This window comes from Amblyraja radiata, chromosome 5, assembly GCF_010909765.2.
Source record: "Amblyraja radiata isolate CabotCenter1 chromosome 5, sAmbRad1.1.pri, whole genome shotgun sequence".
In the NCBI taxonomy this organism is placed as follows: domain Eukaryota; kingdom Metazoa; phylum Chordata; class Chondrichthyes; order Rajiformes; family Rajidae; genus Amblyraja; species Amblyraja radiata.
In genome coordinates this window covers 40857557-40884973 of record NC_045960.1, presented here as the reverse complement: position 1 = coordinate 40884973, position 27417 = coordinate 40857557, and the positions used below count along the sequence as shown (strand labels likewise).

The 27417-nt window shown below is 41.1% G+C and overlaps 1 long non-coding RNA gene across 1 annotated transcript; it reads left to right on the top strand.

The window, feature by feature from the left end:
• The first annotated feature begins 6356 nt into the window (after window positions 1-6356).
• On the top strand, window positions 6357-20169 carry LOC116972819. Its single transcript, XR_004411895.1, has 3 exons — window positions 6357-6727; window positions 10172-10181; window positions 20160-20169. It is a non-coding gene; the product is annotated as an uncharacterized LOC116972819 (long non-coding RNA).
• The last annotated feature ends 7248 nt before the right edge of the window (window positions 20170-27417 follow it).

Below are 27417 nucleotides of genomic sequence, written 5' to 3'. Positions count from 1 at the left end.
TGAAGAGTTGATGGATCAGGCAATTGAAAGCATAATTGCCTATGTTAGGTCAATAGGAATATACATAAACACGTAATTTAGTATTCCATCTTGAAAAGTAGATCCTTTCTAAGTCTTTTCTAATGTAGGCATATGGTAATACAGTGTACATACCTTAATTACATGGCTTTGATTCACAGGTGGCCAATAACTCACCTGCTGGGAAGGAAATGAAAAATAAGGAGAAAAAAACCCCCTTAATCTAGGAGGTCAGAATAACATCATGTCTACACAACATACAGACTGTTTTGATTGTAGTACACCACAAAACTGCGAGGACATGGTGCACCACATACTGAGTACAAACTCAACGACTTACAAGTTACAGCTTTTCAATAAGCTACTCAGAGACAACACTTCATAAAAGCACAATTTATACAAATGTGGGTGTATACTTGAAAGATATTGTACTGATCTACAACGTATACAGGTTAGGTGTCATCTATGCAGTCTTATGAACACCACCGCCGATCTGTCAACTGTGGTGAATTCCTCAAGACATTTCTTCTCACCCTTCTTCATTGGATGAAGCCTTATTTCAAGACTCATCCCGGTTTCATATACCACTACCAGGGGAAATATAATCCTTTCATTTACCCTGCCGAATCCTGTAAGAATGCTGTACACTTCAATGAAATCATCTGTCATTCTTCTAAACTCATGAGAGTACAACCCTAATCTACTTAATCTTTCTTCATAGGGAGAATCTATTTTCCCAGGAAGAATCTGTTTTCCAAGCTTCCGGTGAACCGTCACTGCACTCCATCTATCACGACTATATCCTTCCTTAAGGTTGTGAAGCCAGACCTGTACCCAATATTCCAGATGCAGTCTCACTAGAGTCCTATATAACTCCAGTCTGACATCTTTATGCTTGTTCCAAAATCCTCTTGTAATAATGATCAAATATCTTTTATCTTCAGCATTGCATTGTATAAATGGGAGCAGAAAGTTGTAAAGGGACATTGATGTTTTAAAATAGATGGGTGAAACCATGGCAGATGAAAAATGTTAAATGCTGAAAAGCAAGATCTACCTTTGACTAAAAACGTAGAGGATTTTCTAAATGGCAAGCAGCAGGAAGAGCAGAAAGAAATTTAGGGATCCAAAACAAGTTACTAATAACGGTAAAATAGAGACACAAGGTAACGCAGATACCAAAATCATGAGTAAGGCACAGAGTGCTTACGCAAAAACATTGCCTGACCTTGCCCTCCACAGATTCTGCCCGATCTGCTGAGTTACTCCACCACTTTGTATTTTACTAAGAGCAATTAGGAAAATACAGAAAACAAAGCTAGTAGAATATTGGTCTTTGCCTCAATGGGGCTGCTGTACTGAAGGATAGATAGTGTACTGAACTGTTGAAATCAAATCTAGGGCAGAGCATTTGGTTCTGGGCACTGGCCTTCAGTGAGTCAATTTAGTTTAGTTTAGTTTAGAGATACAGCGCAGAAACAGGCCCTATCAGTCCACCGGGTCCGCACCGACCAGCGATCCCCGCACATTAACACTATCCTACACCCACTAGGGCCAATTCTTTTTAACATTTACCAAGCCAATTAACAATCAAACCTGTACGTCTTTGGAGTGTGGGAGGAAACCGAAGATCTCAGAGAAAACCCACACGGGTCACGGGGAGAACGTACAAACTCCATACAGACAGCACCCGTAATCAGGATCGAACCCGGGTCTCCGGCGCTGCATTTGCTGTAAGGCAGTAACTCTGTGAAGAGGAAAAAATTAGTTATGACCAAAGTTGGACCCTTGAAGAATGAAAAGGGTGAATTTATTATGGGGAACAAGGAAATGGCAGATGAGTTGAACAGGTACTTTGGATCTGTCTTCACTAAGGAGGTCACAAACAATCTTCCTGATTTACTAGCCAGAGGATCTGGGGTGCCGGAGGAACTGAAGGAAATCCACATTAGGCAGGAAATGGTGTTGAGTAGACTAATGGGACTGAAGGCTGATAAATCCCCAGGGCCTAATGGTCTGCATCCCAGGGTACTTATGGAAGTGGCTCTAGAATCGTGGACACATTGGTGATCATTTTCCAATGTGCTCCAATTTATAGATTCAGGATCAGTTCCTGTGGATTGGAGGGTAGCTAATGTTATCCCACTTTTAAAGAAAGGCGGAAGAGAGAAAACAGGGAATTATAGATCAGTTAACCTGACATCGGTGGTGGGGAAGATGCTGGAGTCAATCATAAAAGATGAAATAGCTGCACATTTGGATAGCAGTAACAGGATCGGTCCGACTCAGCATGGATTTACAAAGGGGAAATGATGCTTGACTACATTTCTGGAATTTTTTGAGGATGTAACTAGGAAAATGGACAAGGGAGAGCCAGTGGTTGTAGTATATACCTGGACTTTCAGAAAGTATTTGATAAGGTCCCACATAGGAGATTAATGGGAAAAATTGGAGCACATGGTATTGGGGGTACAGTGCTGACATGGATAGAAAATTGGTTGGCAGACAGGAAACAAAGAGTAGGGATTAACGGGTCCCTTTCAGAACGGCAGGCAGTGACTAGTGGGGTATTGCATGGCTCGGTGCTGGGACCGCAGCTATTTACAATATATATTAATGATTTAGATGAAGGGATTACAAGTAACATTAGCAAATTTGCAGATGACACAAAGCTGGGTGGCAGTGTGAACTGTGAGTAGGATGCTATGAGAATGCAGGGTGATTTGGACAGGTTGGGTGAGTGGGCAGATGCAGTTTAATGTGTATAAATGTGAGGATATCCACTTTGGTAGCAAAAATAGGAAGGAAGATTACTATCTAAATGGTGTCAATTTGGGAAAAGGGTCAGCTCTGCTCTCAGTTGGTCAGTCACAAGGAAGCATTCAATTCTATGAGGCAGTAAAGAAGAGCCATAAGGTTGACACCCAGTCAAATATGTATGAAAAATACTTGAAGAAAGCATTTCGCTCAGTGGCGCAGCAGTAGAACTGCCAGAGACCAGGTGCGATCCAGACTATGGGTGCTATCTGTGCGGAGTTTGTACTTTCTCCCTGTGACCGCGTGGGTTTTCTGCCGGTGTTCTGGTTTTCTCCCACATTCCAAAGACATGCACGTTTGTAGGTTTGTGTCTGTAAATTGTCCTTAGTGTGTTGGATGCAAAGCTGGAATAACTATTGAGGACGGGTGATCGATGGTCAGTTGACACGGTGGGTCGAAAGGCCTGTTTCTACATTTCTGTAATATGACGAATTGACGGAAATATGATTTTACAAAGATATGGAGAAGGTCCATCTAGTGTTGTAATTGCTTATCCAGAATGAGACTAGTGAAAGGCAAATATCAAAATGAATGTCATGTTACTTCATACTAAGTGAAAAACACAGAATTAATTTCTGGGTAATGGTCGAGACATGAACAGTGTAGTTACTGAATACATAATTGGATTCTGCAATATCGAGTTTTTGACTCTTTCCGGAAGGTTGAACAGTTATACCATGTGGCCTTCTTTAATCATAATTACCTTGTTAAAGAGAATGAATATATATACATTAAAATAAAATAACCCAGGTTCATGTACAAATGTATCTGGTGCAATGAACCTTATTTTAAATGGTTAATGCCTTGTCTGTCGTGGGTTTTTGCTACGTAAGGATACCACTTTTCATTAAAGGCTCTAGATAATCTAGATAATGCATCAGCCTATCCTCAATTACATGTATTCAAAAATGGTTTATAGAGAGCAACATAATTTAGGAATTGCCTGGAGCACGCAAAACTAAGTCTCAGAAAAAGTCATTTTCTCATGTCATGTCCCCAATTATTATGCAATTAATTTTTTGTTCATCTCAGGCAACGTCACAGAGATACAAAAGGTTGGTCATCAAATGGAGTATTTTGTAAAGTTGCGAGATAATGTACGTACATCTGTCCCTATTCTACAAGTATTTTCCTTTCAAATGCCAATGATAATGGCTGCTATGCCAACTACCAGTTTCAGAATTACTTATGTGAATCAAAAACAGCTGTACTGAAGGTCAATGAATAGGGTGTAATAAAAGTAATAACTAACAAAGTATGGCAGATGTGGGGTGGGGTGCAGAGTGTGTTGGCTGTAGAATTAATGGCAAAGATGCAATATAGGTGCAGTTAAACTCAACAAGGATAGGCGGGCAGTAATATCAACATGTTCTCTATATGGTTTTCCGGTTAGCCTCATGAAGGCCATTGGAAGATGTAGCTGGACAGATTGTGGTATTAACACAGAGCGCCTTGTGCAAAACTACAAGAACAACAAGAAAGGGTGGCACGGTGGCACATTGGTAGAGTTACAGTGCCAGAGACCCGGGTTCAATCCAGACCATGGCTGCTGTCTGTATGGAGTTTGTACATTCTTACAGCGATCTGTGTGGGTTTTCTCCAGGTCCCCCAGATTCCTCCCACACTCCAAAGAGGTGCAGGTTGTAGGCTAATTGGCTTGGTGAAATTGTAAATCGTCGCTAATGTGTGTAGGATAGTGTTAGGGTGTGGGGATCACTGGTCGGCTGAAGGGGCCTGATTCCATACTTTATTTAGAAACAAAACTAAACTGATCTAAACTAAACTTGTATTCACATGGTGCCCTTCATAAACTTTTCAGGTACTTTTCCAGTGTAAAATATCGAACTTAAGGTTATGCAAAAATAGGATATCACAAGAGGAGATTCAATAAAATGTGCAACAGTGAAACCAACGTCAGAAAAGCCAAATTAAAAATGGCAAACTTTATAATCAGAATTAAATGCACAAATGTGCAAGTGAATATCTTTCAGAACTATCTATCCTCACCAAGAGTTTCACATTAATTACTTTAAAAAATATATAGCCAAGCCTTAATGCAGTTCCAATCCTAAATGCTTTCTGCTCTAAATTTATCTCAAATACTTGCAGGTCACATCACACCTCTTTAGACAATAATGATCAAATATCAAAACTTCTAACATACCATATTCACATATTAAACATTTATTCAATAAACTAATTTATACCTTTGAAGAATTACAGTAATTTTGTTGCACAAAAGCTCCTGCCCATAAATCAGTGCAAGTCCTCCGACCATCTGAATCAAGATTTTTTATTACCCTGTCTCTTTGATAACTGTAGGTGGTGGCTTCAATGGAAATATCATTCACCGGGTATTCCACAAGACAAAATGCATATATTGTCTAGGATTTTGTCTATGATATTGGTTTCCATTATTCTGAACAGTGCATATATGGTTAGAAATGAATTTTGCACATAAAAATCTCAATTCAAGTGAAGGTCAAAAGCATTAATTTCAAATACATGCATATTATGGTGCTGGTGTCTTGCAATATTCTGCCCTTCTTAGAAATTCCACATTCAGTCTGTGTGTTCTGTTCTAGGAACAGAGCAGACCCAGTCAAGCATATTTACTACTTACCCTACAGCTCTGACATCATGCCAATGAGCCAATTCATTGATGGTACCATTTCCTATATAGTTGCTTGTATTGAATGCATTTAGAAACTTACATTATATTTCTGTTTTGGATGCTTTGCTCTTCATTTTCATTGAGCTTTTAATATATTGAAAACAAAAAACGTGTTTCATTTATTGGTTTTTCCCTTTAGCTTTACACTATGGAAACAATTTTCACTTGAAAACATGTAACCTTTTAATTGGCCACAGGCCTGGGAATATTGTGATGAGACCCACATTTGGAAGATCTCCAGACCACTTTAGCTGCATAAAAGGGATGGTGCCTCACAGGACTTACAAATCTACTTATTTTTATGTCTAAATTAAAACAACAAAACACCATCTGTTTCTTGGTTCTACCATCTCAGACCTTCTATCTCCAAAGGGCTCATCCCAGAAACCACTTCAACCCCAAGCCTGTACATTGGTGTTTCCGTAAATACAGCACTCAGTAGTGAAACTGACAGTCTCCAAACATCCTAGGTTACTTTCCTGTTTTGTATGTAATATTCCCATTGTTTCATATCCTGTATTTTAAGTAGTATAGATCATGGCCAAAATAATGAGATGAAGCAAAAAATGAATAAATCTGTTTTTACAAAGAAAAATATAATTTTTCACGCAGTGTTTCATCAAATCCTTAGGCTAATTTATAACAGAAAGATTACATTAATTTTGCTTTTAAATTACGCTATATGCCAAATTCTGATTATGCTTATGATTTTTATCATTTATCACCCGATTAGATGGTTTTCTGATGCCCCAGGTTTTTACAGCACAACGTGAGTTGCAGTGTCCATTTGGTCACATGTGAATTGTGTGAATTAAAAGCAGAGTAACTGTTTTTATATTCATTGACTGGAATGATACCCTAGATACCCCAGCAGGGATGACAGTGGAACAACAATGGCAGGTGTTTCTGGGTATAATACAGAAGGTGCAGGATCAGTTCATTCCAAAGAGGAAGAAAGATTCCAATGGGACTAAGGGGTGACTGTGGTTGACAAGGGAAATCAGGGACAGTATAAAAATAAAAGAGAAGAAGTATAACAAAGCAAAGATGAGCAGGAAGCCGGAAGATTGGGAAACTTTTAAAGAGCAATAGAAGATAACTAAAAAGGCAATACGGGGAGAAAAGATGAGGTACGAAGGTAAGCAAGCCAAGAATATAATGGAGAATAGTAAAAGCGTCTTTACGTATGTGAAGAGGAAAAGATTAGTTAAGATCAAAGTTGGACCCTTGAAGATTGAAACTGGTGAATTTATTATGGGGAACAAGGAAATGGCGGACGAGTTGAACAGGTACATTTGATCCGTTTTCACTAAGGAGAACACAAACAATCTCCCTGATGTACTAGTGACCAGAGGATCTAGGGTGATGGAGGAACTGAAGGAAATTCACATCTGGCCAAGATAGACTGGCGATTGATTCTTAATGGGTTGACGGTGGATATGCAATGGAAGGCATTTAAAGACTGCATTGATGAACAACTACAATTGTTCATCCCAGTTTGGCAAAAAAATAAATCAGGGAAGGTAGTGCATCCGTGGATAACAAGGGAAATCAGGGATAGTATCAAAACAAAAGATGAAGCGTACAAATTAGCCAGAAAAAGCAGCCTACCAGAGGACTGGGAGAAATTCAGAGACCAGCAGAGGAGGACAAAGGGCTTAATTAGGAAAGGGAAAATAGATTATGAAAGAAAACTGGCAGGGAACATAAAAACTGACTGCAAAAGCTTTTATAGATATGTGAAGAGAAAAAGATTAGTTAAAACAAATGTAGGTCCCTTGCAGTCAGAAACGGGTGAATTGATCATGGGGAACAAGGACATGGCAGACCAATTGAATAACTACTTTGGTTCTGTCTTCACTAAGGAAGACATAAATAATCTGCCGGAAATAGCAGGGGACCGGGGGTCAAATGAGATGGAGGAACTGAGTGAAATCCAGGTTAGCCGGGAAGTGGTGTTAGGTAAATTGAATGGATTAAAGGCCGATAAATCCCCAGGGCCAGATAGGCTGCATCCCAGAGTACTTAAGGAAGTAGCCTCAGAAATAGTGGATGCATTAGTGATAATTTTTCAAAACTCTTTAGATTCTGGAGTAGTTCCTGAGGATTGGAGGGTAGCTAATGTAACACCACTTTTTAAAAAGGGAGGGAGAGAGAAAACGGGGAATTACAGACCAGTTAGTCTAACGTCGGTAGTGGGGAAACTGCTAGAATCAGTTATTAAAGATGGGATAGCAGCACATTTGGAAAGCAATAGCAGGATCGGTCAAACCAGCATGGATTTATGCAGGGGAAATCATACTTGACTAATCATGCTTGACTGGAATTTTGTGAGGATGTAATTTGGAAATGGACAAGGGAGAGCCAGTGGATGTAGTGTACCTGGACATTCAGAAAGCATTTGCTAAGGTCCCACATAGGAGATCAGTGGGCAAAACTAGAGAACATGGTATTGGGGGTAGAGTGCTGACATGGATAGACAATTGGTTGGCAGACAGGAAACAAAGAGTAGGGATTAACGGGTCCTTTTCAAAATGGCAGGCAGTGACTAGTGGGGTACCGCAAGGCTCGGTGCTGTGACCGCAGCTATTTACAATGTACATTAATGATTTAGATGAAGGAATTACAAGTAAATTACCAAGTTTGCGGATGATACGAAGCTGGGGGGCAGTGTTAGCTGTGAGGAGGATGCTAGGAGGCTGCAAGGTGACTTGGATAGGCTGGGTGAATGGGCAAATGCATGGCAGATGCAGTATAATGTGGATAAATGTGAGGTTATCCACTTTGGTGGCAAAAACAGGAAAGTAGATTATTATCTGAATGATGGCCGATTAGGAAAGGGGGAGATGCAACGAGACCTGGGTGTCATGGTACACCAGTCATTAAAAGTAGGCATGCAGGTGCAGCAGGCAGTGAAGAAGGCGAATGGTATGTTAGCATTCATAGCAAAAGGATTTGAGTATAGGTACAGGGTCTTGGTGAGACCACACCTGGAGTATTGCGTACAGTTTTGGTCTCCTAATCTGAGGAAAGACATTCTTGCCATAGAGGGAGTACAGAGAAGGTTCACCAGACTGATTCCTGGGATGTTAGGACTTTCATATGAAGAAAGACTGGATAGACTCGGGTTGTACTCGCTAGAATTTAGAAGATTGAGGGGGGATCTTATAGAAACTTACAAAATTCTTAAGGGGTTGGACAGGCTAGATGCAGGAAGATTGTTCCCGATGTTGGGGAAGTCCAGAACAAGGGGTCACAGTTTAAGGATAAGGGGGAAATCTTTTAGGACCGAGATGAGGAAAACTTTTTTCACACAGAGAGTGGTGAATCTCTGGAATTTTCTGCCGCAGAAGGTAGTTGAGGTCAGTTCATTGGCTATATTTAAGAGGGAATTAGATGTGGCCCTTGTGGCTAAAGGGATCAGGGGGTATGGAGAGAAGGCAGGTACAGAATACTGAGTTGGATGATCAGCCATGATCATATTGAATGGCGGTGCAGGCTCGAAGGGCCGAATGGCCTACCCCTGCACCTATTTTCTATGTTTCTATGTTTCTATGTTCCTGTGGATTGGAGGGGAGCTAATGTTATCCCACTTTTTAAAAAAGGCAGGAGAGAGAAAATAGGGAATTATAGACCAATTAGCCTGACATCGATGGTGGTAAAGATGCTGGAGTCAATTATAAAAGATGAAATAGCAGCACATTTGGATAGCAATAGCAGGATCGGTCAAAACCAGCATGGATTTATGCAGGGGAAATCATACTTGACTAATCATGCTTGACTGGAATTTTGTGAGGATGTAATTTGGAAAATGGACAAGGGAGAGCCAGTGGATGTAGTGTACCTGGACATTCAGAAAGCATTTGCTAAGGTCCCACATAGGAGATCAGTGGGCAAAACTAGAGAACATGGTATTGGGGGTAGAGTGCTGACATGGATAGACAATTGGTTGGCAGACAGGAAACAAAGAGTAGGGATTAACGGGTCCTTTTCAAAATGGCAGGCAGTGACTAGTGGGGTACCGCAAGGCTCGGTGCTGTGACCGCAGCTATTTACAATGTACATTAATGATTTAGATGAAGGAATTACAAGTAACATTAGCAAATTTGCAGATGACACAAAGCTGGGTGGCAGTGTGAACTGTGAGGAGATGCTAAGAGGATGCAGGGTGAATTGGACAGGTTGGGTTAGTGGGCAGATGCATGGCAGATGCAGTTTCATGTGGATAAATGTGAGGTTATCCACTTTGGTGGCAAGAACAGGAAGGCAGATTATTATCTGAATGGTGTCAAATTGGGAAAAGGGGAACTACAACGAGATCTGGGGGGTCCTTGTACATCAGTCACTGAAAGTAAGCATGCAGGTGCAGCAGGCAGTGAAGAAAGCGAATGGCATGTTGGCCTTCATAACAAGAGGAGTTGAGTATACGAGCAAGGAGGTCCTTCTGTAGTTGTACAGGGCCTTAGTGAGACCACACCTGGAGTATTGTGTGCAATTTTGGTCTCCAAATTTGAGGAACGTGCTATTGAAGGAGTGCAGCGTAGGTTCACAAGGTTAATTCCAGGGATGGCGCGACTGTGATATGTTGATAGAATGGAGCGGCTGGGTTTGTATACTCTGGAATTTAGAAGGATGAGAGGAGATCTTATTGAAACATATAAGATTATTAAGGGTTTGGACATGCTAGGCGCAGGAAACATGTTCCGATGTTGGGGGAGTCCAGAACCAGGGGCCACATTTTAAGAATAAGGGGTAAGCCATTTAAAACAGAGATGAGGAAAACCTTTTTCACACAGGGAGTTGTGAATCTGTGGAATTCTCTGCCTCAGAAGGCAGTGGAGGCCAATTCTCTGTATGCTTTCAAGAGAGAGTTGGATAGAGCTCTTAAAGATAGTGGAGTGAGGGGATATGGGGAAAAGGCTGGAACGGGGTACTGAGTGTTGATGATCAGACATGATCACAGTGAATGGATGTGCTGGCTCAAAGGCCCGAATGGCCTATTGTCTATTGTTTCTTTTTTATAGTTTATCTTTTGTGTTTAAGCTTTTCACTGAAATACATAATCTATATAATTAAAAGTCTCCTCTTGACCACTTCCTGTCTGCGCTGTATATTGATTTTTTTTAAAACACTACCCTATATCGCTGTGATTTTTGGCCATCTTACTCACAGTCCTCCTCCGCTGAGCCATCACCGATGATTTTTCCTATTGATGAAAAATAAAAAAGTTATGAGTGTTTAAAAAACCTTGAGATCAGCTGATTGGTCCTCTCGCCTGTCAATCACCGTGATGAAGGTAACGCCCCTTCGGGGGGGGGGTATCAGGACTATAAAACCCCAGATGCCTGGATGTGAGTCAGTCAGTCACTGCAAGATCGTGAGGAAGAGGCCACGACCGTCATTCTAAGCTGTGAATCAACTGAACTGTGAATCTGCAATGTACTTGCAATAAATGATTTGTTAGCCCTTAATGACAATGCCATGAGTTGTTTGACCTGCTGCCCTGCCTGTACTTGAAAGTGCAATGCTAAATTGGAAATGAAATGACAATGCCATGAGTTGTTTGGCCTGCTGCCCTGCCTGTGCTTGAAAGTGCAAGGCTTAATTGGAAATGAAATTAAATTAAATGACAATGCCATGAGTCGTTTGGCCTGCTGCCCTGCCTGTGCTTGAAGCTGCAATGCTTTATTAGGTCCGATTGTGTTTGGAAAGAATAAGTGCTTTATTAGGTCCGACTGTGTTTGGAAAGAATAAATGCTTTATTAGGTCCGACTGTATTTGGAAGGAATAAATGCTTTATTAGGTCCGACTGTGTTTAGTCCAAATGTCCCGCTCATTTCGTGACTTCCGCTTAGTGGACAGGTCGCGCTGATTGCGTAATTTCCGGTCAGTGCAGAGGTCACGCTGATTGCGGAGGTTCCGCTGACTGCGGAAGCCCCACAGTGGAGAGGCCGCGCTTAGCCGTGTGAGTAGATTCAAGAAAGTTTACTGTCATATATATATGGTGTGTGAGTCAGTGTGTGTGAGTATGAGTGTGAGTGAGAGTGTGAGTATGTGAGTGTGAGTGTGTGAGTGTGTATGTGAGTGTGCGAGTGTGTATGTGTGTGTGTGTGTCAGTGTATGTGTGTGTCAGTGTATGTATGTGTGTGTGTGAGTCTATGTGTGTGTGAGTGTGTGTATGTGTGTGTTTGTGTGAGTGTATGTGTGTGAGTGTGTGAGTGTGTGTGTGAGTTTGTGTGATTGTATGTGTGCGTGAGTGAGTATGTGTGAGTGTGTGTGAGTAGATTCAAGAAAGTTTGTCATATATATATGGTGTGTGAGTGTGTGAGTGTGAGTGTGAGTTTGAGTTTGAGTATGTGAGTGTGAGAGTGTGTGTGTGTGTGAGTGTGAGTGTGTATGTGAGTGTGCGAGTGTGTATGTGTGTGTATGTGTGTTTGTGTCTGTGTTTGTGTGTGTGTGAGTGTGCGTGTGAGTGTATGTGTGGGTGTGTGTGTGTGTGTGTGTGTGTGTGTGTGTGTGTGTGTGTGTGTGTGTGTGTGTGTGTGTGTGTGTGTGTGTGTGTGTGTGTGTGTGTGAGTGTGTCAAGTCAAGTCAAATCAAGTCAAGTTTATTTGTCACATACACATACGAGATGTGCAGTGAAATGAAAGTGGCAATGCTCACGGACTTTTGTACAAAAAGACAAACAACCAAACAACCAAACAAACTATAAATACAATCATAACACACATATACCTTTACATAATAAATAATGGAAGGAAAAACGTTCAGTAGAGTTAGTCTCTGGTAAGATAGGCGTTTGCAGTCCGAATAGCCTCTGGGAAGAAACTCCTTCTCAACCTCTCTGTTCTCACCGCATGGCAATGGAGGCGTTTGCCTGACCGTAGCAGCTGGAACAGTCCGTTGCAGGGGTGGAAGGGGTCTCTCATGATATTGTTGGCTCTGGAGTTGCACCTCCTGATGTTTAGTTCCTGCAGGGGGGCAAGTGAAGTTCCCATAGTGCGTTCGGCTGAACGCACTACTCTCTGCAGAGCCTTCTTGTCCTTGGCTGAGCAATTCCCAAACCAGATAGTAATGTTCCCGGACAAGATGCTTTCCACTGCCACTGCGTAGAAGCACTGGAGGATCCTCGGAGACACTCTGAATTTCCTCAATTGCCTGAGGTGGTAAAGGCGCTGCCTTGCCTTACTCACGAGTGCTGAGGCGTGTGATGGCCATGTCATATCCTCGGAGATGTGGACTCCCAGATATTTAAAACAGTTCACCCTATCCACAGGATCCCCATTTATCCTCAATGGAGTGTACGTCCTCGGATGATGTGCCCTCCTAAAGTCCATGATCAGCTGATGTTCAAGAGGAGGCTGTTATCCTGGCACCAGAGTGCTAGACCAGCCACCTCCTCCCGGTAGGCCTTCTCGTCGTTGTCTGAGATCAGGCCCACCACCACAGTGTCATCAGCAAACTTAATTATTGAGTTGGAGCTGAACCTAGCCACACAGTCATGTGTGTACAGGGAGTACAATAGGGGGTTGAGGACGCAACCCTGGGGCGATCCTGTGCTCAGGGTGAGGGACTTCGATGTATTCCCTCCCATCTTGACTACCTTGGGCCTGGCGGTGAGAAAGTCCAGGACCCAGGCACACAGGGAGGTGTTGAGCCCCAATTCCATTAGCTTCCCGGCCAGTCTGGTGGGGACTATCGTGTTGAAGGCTGAACTGTAGTCTATGAACAGCAGCCTCACGTAGCCCCCCTTCTGGCTGTCCAGATGGGAGAGAGCGGTGTGCAAGACCTGGGAGACCGCATCGTCCGTGGATCTATTCGGACGGTATGCGAACTGCAACGGGTCCATGTTCCGAGGGAGGAAGGCGCAGATGTGTTTCTTCACCAGCCTCTCAAAGCATTTCATGACTACCGAGGTAAGGGCCACCGGACGGTAGTCATTCAGACAGGCTGGGGAGGCATTTTTTGGCACCGGTACAATGATGGATTTTTTTGAAGCAGGCAGGGACCACGGACTTGTCCAGGGAGAGGTTGAATAATGTAGTGAGCACTGGAGCTAGCTGCGTAGCACAGGACTTGAGTACTCGCCCCGAGATGCCATCGGGGCCTGCAGCTTTCCTCGTGTTCGCCCGTGTCAGAGCCCTCCTCACGTCGTGCTCGGACAGCGAGAATGTGTGCACATTCCTCCCTTCAGCTTCGGTAGCCAGCCCGCTGGTGGTATTGTCGATTGTCGGCAGACCTGGGGTGGTGTTGCCCCTCTCGAAACGAGCGTAAAAGGAGTTCAGGTCATCAGCTAGGGAGGTGCCGGCACTTGCGGATGAGGGAGGGGTGCTCCGGTAGTTGGTTACAATCCGTAGCCCCTGCCACAGGCTTCTGGTGTCCTGCTGCTCCATCTGTAACTCCATCTTGTCTCTGTACCTTCTCTTTGCGTCCTTCACCGCCCTTCGCAGTCGGTAGGACTCTGCCTTGTAGACGTCCATGTTTCCTGATGCCAGGCCCGAGTTGTAGGCAGCGGTGCGAGCATTCAGGGCCACATGAACAGACCTGTCTACCCAGGGTTTTTGGTTCGGAAAGGTGCTTACCCTTACCGTGGGGACGATGTTGTCGGTTACTGTTGCGATGAAGTCCGTGACTGCTTCCGCGAACTCACTGACGTCACTGGAACTTGCTTCGAACATATTCCAGTCGACATCACTCAGTGCATCTTGCAGCATGGCCTCTGACTGGTCGGACCACCGCTTTACGTCCCTCGTCTCTACCGCTTTACGAACTATCCTCTGTTTATACTCCGGCAACAGGAAAATGGCAGCGTGGTCAGATTTTCCTAGAGGAGGGAGTGAAACGGCCTTGTAGCCTTTCCTGAACGGTGTGTAGCAGTGGTCCAAAGTTTCCTCCCCCCTGGTGGCACACGTGATGTGTTGGTAGAAGTTCGGCAGGACCTTCTTGAGATTTGATTTATTAAAATCTCCAGCCACCACCATAGCCGCATCCGGGTACTTGTTTTGATGTCGACATAGCACATCGTGTAGGGCCAATAGGGCCATGTCGGTGTCCGCCTGCGGTGGAATGTAGACGGCTGTGACGATCACTGAGCCGAACTCCCGGGGAAGGTAGAATGGGCGGCATGAGATCGTCAGGTGCTCCAGGTCCGGCGTGCAGGAACGGGAAAGCATCTTGATATTTCCAGGGTTGCACCAGTTGTTATTGGTCATGAAGCAGACATGAAGCAGTGTGTGAGTATGTGTGTTCAAGAAGGAACTGCAGATGCTGGAAGATCGAAGATACACAAAAATGCTGGAGAAACTCAGCGGGTGCAGCAGCATCTATGGAGCGAAGGAAATAGGCGACGTTTCGGACCAAAACCCTTCTTCAGACTGATGGGGGGTGGGGGGGATAAGGAAGGAAAAAGGGAGGAGGATGTGTGTGTGTGTGTGTGTGTGTGAGTGTGAGTGAGTGTATGTGTGTGAGTGTATGTGTGTGTGTGAGGTGGAGGGTGTGTGTGTGTGTGTGTGTGTGTGTGTGTGTGTGTGTGTGTGTGTGTGTGTGTGTGTGTGTGTGTGTGTGTGTGTGTGTGTGTGTGTGTGTGTGTGTGTGTGTGTGTGAGTGTGTGTGTGTGTGTGTGTGTGTGTGTATATATTGGAATTGGTGGAGAGGTGGAATATTGCGTTGGGGGACCAGCCCTCCCATGTGAAGCTGGGACCCAACGGGTCCCATTTAGTCTAGTAATGAATAGATCTTAAATTCATGAAATAAAAATCTAGTTTGCTCACCTATTTTATCGATGACTCATTCTGTAGTCCCCCTCTTTTTTTGACGTCGTCATTGCTATATCTTTTTTTGCACTCGTCGCGATTTATAATAACCAACACGATTATAATGACCTTGACGTGAACTACGGGCCTCGTGGTGGGTTACATGCCGACATTTTGTAAGGGAGCTTAGAAACTAGTATGAGACAATGTCGCCTATGTCTTATATCTCTTGTAAATAAATACAAATTCTTGTTTTTTTTTAAATTTTGAAAGTATTACATTTTAGTCACATTTTGATCACACATTAGCTCAAAAGGATCATAGGCAGGCCCATTTTTAATGCTGTGGTATTTCATTATGATTTAATAACTTTCAAATTTGGCCACCCATGTCACAGATTGGTACCGTTATTTACGGAAACACCCAAATTCCTCTCAATTATATCGCACTCAATTGAAGATAAACATCCATCCTCAATTATCTTGCACTCAAATCACTAGGGAACATAAGCACCCATCCCCATTCTAGTTGTCATTACCTTTTATAAGAAGATCAGGCACTTGAGAGACAAGTTTACTCAGGGAAACATCACAATCCCTTCTTCCACCTATCCAATTCATCAAGACCAGGTACTGAAAAATCAAATGACCTGTTCCCAGCCAATGTTCTACTATTAAACAATAGGGCCAACAGGACACAACAGAGAACAAGGTTATTTTTTCTTTGATTGACACAAAATGCTGCAATAACTCAGCGGGTTATGCAGCATCTTTGGAAAAGAATGATTGGTGACGTTTCAGGTCGGGACCCTTCTTGTTACTGAAAATAGGGAGTGGTGGGTTGGTGGGGACTTGTGAAGAGTTTAAGGTCAGAAAAGACCAGAACAATCAGCGCCAGATGCAAATAATCTCAGAGAGGCCAGTGCTGGTAGGTCTATTGGTAGCTTGTGATGGTATGATCACCATTCTATGAATGCATAGATGACTATACATAGTCTACTGCACTGCTCTTTAATTGAGAATTTAAATAAAGTGGCCAATAAATGGTTCTGTCAGTTCAATGATGAGGCACTTTTCCCATAACAGATGAAAATGTACAGGAGCTTGAAAAACATGACCACGAGGTTCAAGAACTATGATCTTCTATGGACTGTTCTTTGGTTGCACTATTGCAATGGATGCACTTTGGTTTTGCCCGATTATGGTTACCTAGTATTATGGCTATTGATTTATTGTCTTATCATTATTGAATATTTACCTGTATGCCATATGGCTTGTAGACCTATAAAGCTGCAGCAAGTAAGAATTTCATTGGGTCTTGTTTAAACCATTACATTGGTTGCACAGGTTGGACTATGGATTTGCAAGATCACAGGTACCTAGCATTATCGTTTAATTTATTGCTTTATTATTATAGTTGCATATTTATCCATAGCATTTACAGGCCTGGCAAGTTGTAGCAAATACGATTGGCATTACTCTGATGCCAGCACATAAGACAATTAACCACTCCTAACTCCCTTGAATCTCTCAGTTAAACTGTAGCACATAATTTTAACAGTCACATTGCAGGAACAGAATATTTTATTCCATCTGAAAATATATGTTGTGAATTATTCCACATATTAAGACAGTTAACTGTGTCAGGAAGGATATATAATTATTCATTAAATTTACCGAGGAAAGAGGTAGAAGTTTCTAAATTAATGCTTCCGCAAACAACCACTTCTCAAATTGTGAAAGGGATTCTTTCCGGAAGAATATTCAATGAAGCAAAATTTCATAAATTGAAGGGATTTGGAAAAAAATCACCATTGTACTGTACAGTCCTAAGGGAAGACAGTGGTATACAATTCTATATTGTGAGAAAAAGATACTTAAATCTACGATCTAGAGTCTAATGGTTAAATGGCATTATGGGAATTCCTGTAAACCAATTGTAAGTTGTGGCATACCTATAGCAATGTACTGAAGTTGGATCTCAATTTCAAATATATCTAAATTCATCTCTGAGCAGTAGAAAGCATCCTATCAGGATGCATCACAGCTTGTGTTGGCCACAGCTCCTCTGCCCAAGACCACAAGAAATTGCAGAAAATTGTTGCGGTAACCCTGTCCATCACACAGACCAGCCTCCCCACCATTGACTCCATCTACATTTCACACTGCCTCAGGAAAGCAGCCAACATAATCAAGGACCATTTTCACCCCAGTCATTCCCTCCCCTCCCCTCTCCCATTGGGGAGAAGATACAAAGGCTTGAAAACATGTACCATCAGATTCAGGAACAGCTTCCTGACCGCTGTTATCAGACCACGGAACGGCCCTCCCACAGTCTGGGGTGTAGTCACAATTTTCCAACCTACCTGACAGCGGATCTTGAATTTTTTTTTCTGTAACTGTTCCACTACAATGCTGTAATACTATATTCTGCACTATAGTATTATTTTCTTTGCACTACTGATGGTACCTATGCATGCCTTAATTGTACTCATGTACGTTACGGTTTGACTGGATAACACACAGACAAAGCTTTGCACTGTATCTCAGAAGATATGGCAATAATAAACCAATACCAATACTTTTTTGGGAATACATTATAACATGCATAACATTAAATTTTAAATAGTAGTGAATAGTCCAAGCAAAGTTTTAAATAGATTAATTGAAGATCACATTCATTGGCAATTGCAATATATAATATGGTCAAATTATTAACAAATAGTGGGCAAATTAAAATGACTGGGATATAGTCTATAAATTATTACATAACCTTCTCCAAATAGATTACGAATATTGTAATTGTGAAGTTCCTGCTCTAATGTTAGAAAATTGATTACATTTGATTCCTTCACATTACTGGCAATAATAGAAACTAGATTATCGGTTTCAATACACATAAACCGAAGGATGTCTACAATATTTTTTAGTGCGGATGACAGGGAATAATAAAATTGCATTTAATTCATGGGGTTAGACAGTGCCATATACTGCAAGATTAAAGCTATGAAAGATACATACATAATGCATCCATTTAATTTCACATTTGTAGTTGCAGAGTTAGGGTAGTGTTAGCATTAGAAAATGATATGTGTTTCTCATTTGCTATAGGTGATCATATCATTTAATTCCAGATTTGTTTACTGTATTGGCTGGTAGCAATTTGTGGCTTATTTTAGATTCAATTCTTACAGGGCTTGGCAAAATGTTTTAACCTGAAGATTAAAAGAGCATTCCATGGCCACATCAGCTGGACCATTTCACCCAGCAGTCATTAATCCCCATCACATCAGTGACTGAGGTTACCTAGACTGTTGAATTTTGGGCATTTAAGTGCTGTTGCTTCATACCTACTGGGAGCTAGATTGAGACAGACCAAATTCATTTAACCTAAGACCTTCAACAGCCATCAAACACAAGGGAAGAATCTCATTTTACTTCTTGAGGATGGATTTGAACCTAGGTCCAAAAGATGAATGAATAGTGTTCTTAGCCAATGCACAACCCAGTACCCCTTGAGAGTGGTATTACTGAAACTTTAAAACATTCATTTAGCCTGAATTTAAGGAAAAAAGGAAAAATACATTTAAGTTTAATCTCAATGCTCTGGAATTTAATATAATTTTTCATCAACTTTAACAAATGTAACTTTAGTTGCTAAACCCAAAATAAAACTCTAACCAAGAGAGGTAGACAATTTTCAGTCATAGAGTCTTGCACACAGCATGGCACATGCCCTTTGGCTCAACTTACCTAAACTGACCAACATGACCAATTTACACTGGTCCTTCTTAATTTTAATTTTCCTTTGTGTTGATGGCAATGTATCCAATGCTTATGAAATGGTTACGTGTCCCAATAATCCCACCTTCTTGAATTTGGAGCCTCTATTTCTTTTATTGGCACGAGATTATACAAACGTGGATGAAATCCACCAATTCCTGCATTGTTATGTTAGCACACCGAATGTACGAACATTGCAAAAACACAAGAGCCTGTGCATGAAGATTCTCATTGAAATCTGCTTTTGAAATAAAATTCAGTTGAATTTTCGCTTTATTTTGTGTGGTTTTAATGTCTTGGTTCATCTCTGGCTTTTTTTAAGAAGAACTTCAATTGTAAGGAGATACCAAATGTTGTAGTACTAATTAGTATCTCCTGTTGTTCACTAAGTAATTCCATTCTGATTGGGAAAACATTAAATTGCAGTCTGATGTGTGCTGCAGGATGGTTTCATTCTCTTGATTCTTTTATATTTTGAAGCCAAATCCTTTGGCATTGACTGCATTCGTCTTCTGCCAAAAAAGATAAATATGAAATTATTTATAATCGTGCCTTGCAAAACCAAATGAACATGAGCAGCATTTACATATGATATGGATATTCAGTCATACAAATGAAATGAAACTGATGTGATTGGTTTTTCTAAAAACGGAGGTTATAAGATATCTGGGAGTGATTACAAGCAGCTATTTCATCTAGGGTTACAGAAAATATCATGAAGCAAAACTGCTAAAAATGAATGATTTACAATGTTGAGATGAGATTCGTAGTTTGGAATCACTTGCTCGGATTCAGTTTGATTTTCGGTTTGTTGCACTGGCTTCTTTAAATGCCAGGATGTTCCATATAATTGGTAGCTGATAACAATTTCACTGAAGGAATAACACTGAAAATGGAAGAGACAATGGATCTCTTTCTTACGTGTTTAGAAAAACAAACAAATATTTGCAAAGTTTTCCTCTGCCAAATCAAGAATGCAATTATTGTGATAGGACTTAAAATGTTGAGGAATTCATTCATGGGCAAAAATATCCACGTTGGTGTCATCTTGCTTTATAGATGAATGAGATAACTTGCAATCTAATTATGGTTCATTATAAACATCAAAAGTTGAAGAAACAAGGAACCGCAGATGCTGAAACGAAGAACTGAGGATGCTGGTTTATACCAAAGATAGCCAGCATCTCTGGATAAAGGGATAGGTGACATTTTTGGCCAGGACCCTTCTTCAGACTGAAAATAGGGGATGAGGGGGGTGGGGGGGGAGGGGTGGGGAAGAGCTGGAGGCGAGAAACTTCAACTTACGCTCTCTTCCCCTCTCCCTCTTGCATCTTCCTCCACCCTAGTCATTAAACAGTTCCACAGTTCACACATTGTATCCCTCTTGGGATCACACCTTCCCAAGCCAGCAATTGCATATCAGGGCACCACTCTGCTTGAGGTCATTTGTTGCCATCCCTATTTTGTCCTGGCCTTTTCTCATCTCCAGCTCTTCCAACTCCCTCCCACCCCACAGTCTGAAGAAGGGTCCCGTCATGAAACGTCACTAATCATTTTCCTCCGATGTTGCCCGACCGGCCGCGTTGCTCCAGCACTTTGCGTCTAACTGCTGACGCTGGTTTAAACAAAAGAAGACAAAGTGCTGGAGTAACTCAGTAGATGCTGCCTGACCCACTAGGTTACTCCAGCACATTGCGATCTTTGACACTAATGGTAAATAGGCTGATCAAAGTGTTTCCACCTGTCACAATGTAGGAGATTATAATGGGAGAAAGTGGTGGAAGAAGATGTAAGATGTAAAGCCTTTTCCAGTTGGTATAGTTTTCCTCTGGAATGGGAACATGGTATAATCCTTGTAGTGGTCCCATGAAAGTACAGTTGCACCTAATCTTGGAAAATCCTCCGCCGGTCCTTACAATGCAGGTTTCTATCTATATGAAAGATTCATTCTTCAAAGAGGACAGGCCAGTTGAATAATCATATGATTATGAATATACTGATGAGTAGGATAGCTTCCTCATTATTATCTTATTTGGGTATAAAGCTCCATTCTCAAGCACCTGCATCGTCCTCCACCCTAGTCATTTAAACAGTTACATAATTCAGCAGAAGTAAAACTAAAACCAAGGTTGATTAAGATATTGTTAATAGTAGTGAGAGATACAGGACTAGTTACAGCCCAATCTTCCACCAGGCCTGTATAACTCACGGGGGAAATTCCAATGAAGTAGCTGCTGCATTTGCTAACAATTTAAAAAAAAAACTGAGATGTAAACAAGCCAAATTGTTCCATGTTGTCAGTTACTAATTATTTCTTAAGCTACTTGCATGATTACTTCCTGAACACGAGTCCTTTATCATTGACAGTTTTTGCAGAATACATTGATCATCATTGTTAACAGTGATGCCTGCTATTGTAATATAAAAATATTATTACAATTGTACAACATCTTTTCATAATATAAGAAGCACAGATCCCCAGAAGTAATTACATGACAGAATCTCTACCCGTGGTTTGAATACCAGTTATAAAATGCATAAGCTTCTTTCTGCTGATTTATGCTTTTACTTGGAATTTAATCAGAATACTGTTTTGTGAAGTCTTGCACACAACCATTCTTTGCTTAGCTGGCTCTCTTGAAATATATTTTTTATAGCTGATATATTTGTTTTTTTAAATGTTTTTTTATATAAACCACATGTTTTATCAATGAAAATCAATGATTTATAAATTTCCTCCATTGGCTGCTCCAATAATCAAAGCTGGTACCTGACAGAATAATTGTAAACTCCATTGTCACCTGAACACATCAGGTTGCAGTACAATTGCAATACAGGTTGCAACATAGTTTAATGGTTCTGGGACAAATCATCTTAAAGAAGGGCCATGATCACGGGTGATCAAGGGAGGAGGAGGAGGAGAACTGTCTGAACTGTATTGCCTTCCACCACAGTGAAGAATGCTGTGGTGAATGTCTATGTTGAAATATGTTGTGTATTGTGTCCTTTTTTAACACTGCATGGTACATTACATTTCACTGCACCTTATGGTGCATGTGACAAATAAATTTGAACTTGAACTTGAACTTAAAGTAAATAAGGAAGCAGCTGAGCTGTGGAGTTTCGAATGGGGATGAAGTCAACCGGAGCTTCCCACATCCTCTCAATAAGGACCAAAGCTTTTGATGTAAGTTTGCAAGCCATGAAGCTGATTTGACTAAGATTAGTGTATGCTTCAATCTAAGGGAAGGAGAAACCAACATTATAGCTTGGGTGACCATGGAAAACAGACATGGAGTTGCAGTTGGTGGAAGGAGGGGAATAGAAACATAGAAACATAGAAAATAGGTGCAGGAGTAGGCCATTCAGCCCTTTGAGCCTGCACCGCCATTCAATATGATCATGGCTGATCATCCAACTCAGTATCCTGTACCTGCTTTCTCTTCATACCCTCTGATCCCTTTATCCACAAGGGCCACATCTAACTCTCTCTTAAATATAGCCAATTAACTGGCCTCAACTACATTCTGTGGCAGAGAATTCCAGAGATTCACCACTCTCTGTGTAAAAAATGTTTTTCTTATCTCAGTCCTGAAAGATTTCCCCTTTATCCTTAAACTGTGATCCCTTGTTCTGGACTTCCCCAACATCGGGAACAATCTTCCTGCATCTAGCCTGTCCAACCCCTTAAGAATTTTGTAAGTTTCTATAAGATCCCCCCTCAATCTTCTAAATTCTAGCGAGTACAAGCCGAGTCTATCCTGTCTTTCATCGTATGAAAGTCCTGACATCCCATGTTATGCATGAGACCACATATCACTCAATTCAAATTATGAGGAACCCTCCTTTGACTCTGTTAACATTTGTGTAGCAGGTAAGATATTGCACTTATTTCTTCAGCTAGCTGACTTGGACTTTTATGATTACATCTATTTACGTGAAATGGCAACAGTGCATAATAATGTGCATTGGAATTGAAGATGTGTTCATCCAATTTTTACTTTGATTTGTCATCTTTTCATCATAATTTCCTAGAAATGGATAAGTGCTCATGTTTCTGAAGCTAAGGCAAATTATAGATAAGTAAGTCAGACATTACCGCTCCAAGGTAGGCAATATTTGAACGAAAGAATCAATGCACACCTGTGTGCTATAAATATGGTGGAGCATATTTAAGCAAGTTGTAGAATGAAAACAGTGGAAGAGAGTGGGTTTCAATTTAACATTTTAAATATTCTTCCATGTCATAATCTTCATGATATAGTGGATTTTAAAACAGCTTGACATTTTATAATAAAATACCTAAGACAAAACAAAAACTATTTTGACATCTCCGCAAGTGTTATTTCTGCTTTCCCAGAAACTAATTATGGATGAATTTTCCTCTCATCGTAATCTGTGCACATTCTCTACCTCATTTTAATAAGCCAACACCCTTCATTGTCATACAATTATTGTGCTTCCCTCAATGCCCCCTTCATACCAAACACACTAATATATATCAATCAAAATCAATTTTGATGTAAACATTTTAACTTATTGACTGTTTTGATTTTGGAAGGTTTTTATTTAGTGGCCTCTCATTTTCAGTAACGTTCTAGAATATAGCACCGGAATTTGCTCTGTTTCAATGAGTTAGGGTATCACTTTACTGTTGCTACAGCTGTGTGGCATTAACTGCAGTCTGCTTCCAGTTCTATGATCAGTGGAGTGTGTCACACCACACACCCAACCAAATGTGAGCTCCAGTGCACTAAAAAGAACCTGTCTTTCCTTTTGGCTTGATTGAATCTAATGAATTTATGTGCTAACTCTAATTATCTGGCCATCACCCAGAGGTGCACAGATTCATTAATCACCTCTCAGCTGTTGTGCATACTTTGTGTCTTTCACCGGTTTGCAACATGCCAATAATATTATTGCCTTTGCAAAAATGCCAGAGTTCCTGCTTTGCCTCATAAGCTACTGCACTTATTGACCAAATGCACACAAATCCTTTTAAAAATTCCTTTTTATAGATCTCCCGTTTCAGAGATATCAAATATTTCAACTTTAACTGTATTATGACCTTGTGGTTCTTTTTAATATTCCATACTCAGTTCCAAACACACTGTGTGGTCCAAAGATTTACAATGGCACTTTGTTAGAATGACTGTCAGTGCAGTGTGAAAAGCCAGCTGCACAGATGAACATTTGGGATTCTTAAATATGCAACGTTGGAAGACTCATCTGTGGCCCTTTACCAGTTGCAAAATCATTGTGGCGTTGTAAAGAGACCACCAAGGAATCCGTTGAATTGAGAATTTCATGACAGTAGGTGATATTTATCCAGTGTCACTGCTGATTCTCTCACTTGAGTTACCAGGGTCAATACTTTTCATTGCTTGTTTCCTAATACTGTCCAGCAAAATAAAAGGTGCAAGGGAAAATTAGAAAACTAATCCCCTGCATCCAAATCTACATTTGCACTGCACTTAACGTTGTTGCTCTGCACACCTGACTGCATTCGGAGATACCACAGCTTTGTAAATGGGATAGAAATGAACGTCAGAAAGCTTTACACCAGTATGTTCTCTCATTTGTGGATGCAGAGCAGAGGGAATTAGTAACTGATATAAACCTTTGTAATAACCACTCATCTTCTGATGTTTAGGCACAAGAAAGATAAATCTCATGATTGTAAATTGAACCACCATCATGCAACCAACACCTTCTCTGGAGATATAGTTACATCATAATTATTTGGGCCAGTTTATATGAGTAACCTCTGTATAAAACCCTGTGCATGCCAGGTTTTACCGCCCAGAGTATGCATTCGCATAAGGATAACCTTTATAAAGGTACTTCAGTTTCAACTGAAGGGACATCTATTTAATGGGAAAGCTCTTCTAGTCTCAGCCAGAGAACGACATGCTTGGTCAATTGTTTCATGTCTCCAGCAGCAATACCTATACTAAACGGCAAGGCAAGGCAAGGCAGCAGGAGATTATGTGGGAAAGCAGAACACACAATTCTGCTGACTCAGACTGCCAGGTCTTCCTGGAAGAAATTGAAAGTCGGACATCCAGGTACCATTGTAGATCCCTAGTATAATTTTTATCTTCAACATATGCTTGTTTAACCTTTCACAATGCACTGTCATTAAGAAAATTGGTACTGTAGTCATGTGTTATGTAAGGATTACAGAGGCATCGACAACTGATCAGAGGATGTTGTACTGTATGTGGCAATACTTGACCTGGTGGAGACTGCACCAAGTACTTATCTCTCCACTCTCTAGAGATGTTGCAGTATTTTGTTTACTAGTCCTTTTTGCCTCAATGATTGACTCAAGTCTCTGATTTTGCCAATGAACCTCTACGGTGTATCAGAAAAGCTTGCGCATTTGAGGCCACTGTTTCTTTTGCCAATTTACAAAGTCAAAATGCCTTTTATCTGGCTGGAGTCCTTTTAGATTATACCAGGTGTGCTTCCTTTTCATTCAACGAAAGCAAAGGGCCTGTCCCACTTGTGCGTCATTTGAGCATAATTTACCGCGACATAATTTACGCGTCATGACGCATGTGATGCGCGCATGGTGCGCATTACGCATGCATGGTGCACATTATGCGCGCTTGGTACGTGGTGATGTAGGCATTGACGCGCGATCACGCGTGGCGCCCCAGGATTTTGGGATGTACAAAATCTTTGCTCGCCATCTGCGTGACGGGCAAATGACGCCCAAGTGGGACAGACCCTTAAGAAAATAGAAGATGTCAATGCTAATTATGGCTACAGGAAGAGATATTGAATAGCTGACCAGTTTACCAGCAGTTGGTGGACACCAACCCCACAATTAATCTGCTGCTGAATCAGCCGAGTTAACTGGTGGTTAACTGACTAACGCAAAAGCAGTTCCCTCCTTTCTTCTTTCTTCATTTGTCGCTGGACACCAGTTCAGGTTGCTTATTTTATGGTTAATTTTTATGGTCAGAAGAAATTTGCTGAATATAAAATTCCAGGAACAGAAAGATTCCATTCAATCACCAGTCGATTATTCAGTTAGATGTTCTGCACGTGGTCTCCACATTTATTTGTATTTGTCCAATTTAATTTAATTTAATGACACAGTGATAATCCATTCATTTATCTTGAAAGCTTCAATTCAGAGAATCATAAAATCATAGAACAGAACACCAACAAAGGACTTCTGACCTATCAACTCCTTTTATTGAAGTGTTATCCAGTTAGCTGCACTCATTTCAGATGTATTCATCAATCTCATTTGAAAATTACTATTCAATCTGTGTCCACCATCCTGGCATTGATTGATATTGGTATTGGTTTATTATTGTCACGTATATTGAGATACAATGAAAAGCTTTGTTGTTTACAACCTCAAATAAGCTCTAAACTACATAGACTATTATTGTTATTATTACACTATTATTGTGTTTTGTGTGTGTGTTGTCTATATATTGATCATATATATTTATGATCTATATATATGTGTATTCGTGAGTATGTGTATATGTACACACACTGAACTTTTTTTTTCTCTGGTTTAGTATATTGTTTACATAGAAAATAGGTGCAGGAGTAGGCTATTTGGCCCTTCGAGCCAGCACTGCCATTCAATATGATCATGGCTGATCATCAAATATCAGTACCCCGTTCCTGTTTTTTACCCATATCCCTTGATTCCTTTAGCCCTAAGAGCTAAATCTAACTCACAGTGTACTATATTTTCTTATTCTGTTGTGCTGCTGCAAGTAATGGGCCTGTCCCACATCGGTGATTTTTTAGGCAACTACAGGTGACTAGTTTGTCGCCACATGTTCGCTGGTGGTCGCCGAATGTAGCCTCTGCAGTAGCGCAAAAAGTCGTAGTGTCTTTCTGGTCGCTGCTAAATTTTCAACATGATGAAAAATTTTCGGCGACAGTGGGTTTGACACCAATGAGCGTAGCTTGACCTCCTGACGTAGGTGCCGTCGTAGGTTGTTGCCAGGATGACGTAGGTTGTCACTGGTTTTTCAGCGACCTGCTACGACTATGACAGTCACCGGCAGTTGCCTAGAAAATCGCCAAGTGAGACAGGCCCATAGGAATTTCACTGTCTATCTGGGACATATGATAATAAAACACTCTTGACTCTTTACTCTCTCTTGTGTGCTATCCAGCCAGATCACATATTCATGAGTGCAATCAACCCTTAGGGAAGTCACTCTTTTGGGATGTGTATTATAAATCCTAACTACATTTTCCACATAGAACTTTCTACTTGTTTTGCCACTGCATTTCTGTACTGGAAAAATATATGAGTTTACTGGGCCTAGAGGTAAATATATCAGATAATGGACTGATAGTTCAGCTGAAGAATTTAAACCAAGAGAAC